The sequence below is a fragment of the Sinocyclocheilus rhinocerous genome, unplaced genomic scaffold (genome assembly GCF_001515625.1).
Source record: "Sinocyclocheilus rhinocerous isolate Xijiao unplaced genomic scaffold, SAMN03320098_v1.1 scaffold1294, whole genome shotgun sequence".
In the NCBI taxonomy this organism is placed as follows: Eukaryota; Metazoa; Chordata; class Actinopteri; order Cypriniformes; family Cyprinidae; genus Sinocyclocheilus; species Sinocyclocheilus rhinocerous.
In genome coordinates, this window is record NW_015656157.1 from 2,745,803 (window position 1) to 2,749,550 (window position 3,748).

Genomic DNA, 3,748 nt, shown 5'->3' on the forward strand with positions numbered 1-3,748 from the left:
ACACACACACACACACACACACCTCCACATGATTTAGACACTCCCGCTCTTTGCGTCATGTCCTGTTTCAAATATGCGCTTCCTACCATGTTCAAAAATAGACTGTAACCCCTGAATACAGGCCTATATAATACAAACAACGCAGTTTTCAGCAATACATCGCACCTTTTAAACAAATAATATTCTGTTCTTTTATATAGCATATTTAAGCAACACTAATTCCACAATAACTTAAAACGTTTTAATAGCAATAAACAATAATATATAATGAGCAATAATGAGATTTACACTACTAAGATGTGTATTTTTCAATATGATTTGCAGTTTGAGACACACAAACGTTCAGTCTCCAGCTAACAGGTAGAAGGGAACTGTCCTTGGTGCTGAAGTTCATGGTACAGAAAAGGCCGCTGGAGTTCCTTATATCTTTCACAGTCATTTCATGCTGAAGTATAAGTTTGACATACATGCTACCATTTTTTTCACAGTTTGATTGTTTTTAATTTCTTTTTTTAAAAAGCCCATATTCGCTCCACAGGACTTTATTAATAGATAGACTAGTAACAGTAGGTTAATGCAAATTGTCAGTTTAACAGTTTAACTGTCAGTTATTCAACATCAAGATTATATAAAAAATACATAAATAAATAAAACAATTTACGCAGTTTTACACAATTTAAACCATTTATACATGGAGACGAATTGCTGTTGGCATCTTCAAAGAACAAAAATCGGTCCTATAAACCGTAATATGAATATCTCTAAAGAATATATTTGCTAAAACGTGGCTGGAAGAATGTTTATTATATATCTGTTTATTTTAATATTTTAAAGTTTGTATTACATTATTAAGTATAATGTTCTACCGCTAAACACTTATACAATCAACGTTTCAATTACATTTCATTCTCTCTACTCATTACACATAATTCATTACTCATATATAACAGCCGAAACAAAACGTTTGACATTTTAAACGTTCACATAACAAAAACATCTGTCAAATCGTTTTAATCCTTACCTTTTAGTGGACAATGATGACCTGTCATCTCTGAGTGCCTGGAGGAACATAATGAGAATCAACGAACAAACAATGTTTGAATCCTTATCCAATTCATTTATTAAAATCTTTGCTGTTTTTTTTAAATGCATACTTAATAACTATTGTACCTAATGCTGCAATAATGTAAATACAAAAAGAGCTATTTAATAGACATTGCGTCGTAACAACACTGATAATATAAAGTAAAATGTTTTGCTAGAGCACTGACATTACAATATGCAGTTTACAAAGCAGTCTGTAAAAAGTACAACCACGTGCTCTTCTCTCTCTCACACACAAACACACACTAGCCTCGTTTTAGATCCAAAAACCTGGCCAAGACGCACTTTTTCAGGCAAGCTAATACATGTTTAAAGTATAAAAACATAACAACAACAACAACAACATAGGCCTAGTAATAACGTGTAGGCTACTATGGAAAAAAAAAATCTTAAAATAGCCTACAACGAGTATCTTTCAGTCTGTTGTGGCTGGGTAGAATACAGTTTAGAAAGAAAATGGAAAAAACGTTTGGGGCCTTTTGTGGGGTTCCAGGGATCCTCTTGGTCTCTATTGTTGGCCGCTCCAAAGGCCTGATTAATTAATTTCACACTGTAGCTCCGGAGAAGGTTTTCCCACAAACAAGTGACCGAAAAAAATTCAGCCCTAAAGAAAGAAGTCAACATCAAGTTCAACAACGTGCGGGCTGCTCATTATCATGACAATAACGTCTGGGAGCACAGAAGTCCCCTTAACAAGAGGGTCTGGCGTCAACACACTCCACCTCCCGGACCCCGAAACATTTTCCCAGGCTCCTCTAACAATCGCACAACTGTTTGCTCCCCGGGCTCGCCTAATGATCACTTCATACAACGCTCAAAAGATGATTTAGTTCAAATACGCCACATTAACTCTGACAAATGGAAACCTTTTTCCCTTAACAAAAACAGCGTGAGAATTAGATTGAGTTAAATGTGAAATTTGCACACATTTATTTTGAATAAAAACTTGTTTTAGTTATTTCAGCAATTTACTGGCATTTGTGCCTTGTAAAAAATACAGTGAAACATTTTGGCTGCTATTTTGTTAACTGTATATTTTACAGTTTCAAACTCGTTCAATTATATAAGTAGGCTATACATGCATATTTAAGGTACTAAAACCTGTTTGTTTATACATAACACAGGTGAAACGGTGTAAGGACACATGATTCAAATTTTGTCCCAACGGCAACCATAGCCAATGGAAACACAAACGAAGCACATCATTAGCTAAACAAACATTAGCTAAACAATCAAGAGTAAAACACGTGACGTTAAAGCGCTATAAACATGAACCAAATAACAAAAAATTCAACAAAAAATAGGGAAAACTAACTTTAATATGTTGTATTATAAGTATTTTTAAGTATACACTTGTTTTCATTGTATATAAAGTAACTTACTGTCAACCAAGTAAGAGGATTTATTGTAGAATTTTTTTAATTATTCTGCGTTGAAATGACTAACATTTTTACAGTGCAGTTAAGGCTAGCTGTATTTCTCCGCGCTATTAATATGGCAGTACAAATGAGTATATTCACTTACCAAACTTGAGGTGATCCATAACACCGTAATCATAATATCTAATCCACAAGCAAATATCAAAACCTCGTAAAAGCAGAGGTCTTCGCAGCAATGCATTTGTTAAAAACCACGAACTATCCCCCAGAATCGCGTTAACTCGCATCTACGTCACTATAACGTGCAACACGAAAGGTACTGATGTCAGTTAGTTACAAACAGCCATTGACGTTGACTTGAGTGATCTGACGCTCAAGTGCACAACTTGTTATCCAAATTCCTGCCGGGTATCCAGTGCTACTACTCCGAGGACTGCTATGATCGAGTCTGTCGGTCGCTGGTCCCCGTGCGTGGACGTGTGCAGAAACTCAAGCAGCTCGCGCTTAAACGGCGTCCCGTCGTGAATTGATGAGTTATTGTTCCAAAGTCTGCGTGCATTATCCCTTTAGAGTTACGCCCATCTTATTTCTCTCGCTGTTTTGGGTTGGCAAATGGGCAGACTAAAAAAAGAAAGCTCCTCGGTTTCGTTCTAGCTGCGAATAAGCGAATAAATAAACGCAACGTATCCATACGAAGCTTACGGATTCAACTGCACATCTATAATTGTTAAAACCATCACAGAGCTTGCAGGTGCACATGATCATACCTTTAGATTCCTGTACCGACAGCACGCACGCACGCACGCACGCAAGCACATGCACAGTGCGTGTGTGCGGTGCAGGCCAATAGACATTCATGTTATTTATTGATCACACACTTTTCCAGTAGATATTGGCGCCTTGTTGCTTTGAAGCTTGAATCGCTTGAGTACAATTACTGTGTAGATAGTTCGGGTAGCTATCAATTCATATCTTAGTTGCGTCTACCGCTTAGAGTTGGTCAGTGAAATTTCTAAATGGAGGTGTGCGTGTGAGATTGACAGGAAGCATTCATTAAAAGGCGAGAGGGATTCAGGTTCACAGCGTGTATGGTTGCGTCTTGAAGTCAGAGACCTGGAGAATGTGTAAGCCTATATGTTCGCGGTTTAAAATGTTCTGCATTTTCTGATTGCAATTTGTATTAATATAGGTCAAATCCGATAGGCTATAGATAAATCCCTCTGTATGCCGTACTTGCATTTAAATACTTAGAATGTATTACATCA

General features: G+C 36.8%; 1 long non-coding RNA gene across 1 annotated transcript in view; it reads right to left on the reverse strand.

Annotated features, from left to right (window-relative positions):
- The window catches only part of LOC107719615 (uncharacterized), a 49,148-nt gene extending 45,944 nt beyond the window's left edge, over positions 1 to 3,204 (reverse strand). Inside the window, exons 1-2 of the long non-coding RNA XR_001637534.1 lie at positions 2,629 to 3,204; positions 1,022 to 1,059 (exon numbers count right to left, since the gene is read on the reverse strand). This is a non-coding gene — a long non-coding RNA (uncharacterized LOC107719615). The remainder of the gene's footprint in view (positions 1 to 1,021; positions 1,060 to 2,628) is intronic.
- Between the last annotated feature and the right edge of the window lie 544 nt (positions 3,205 to 3,748).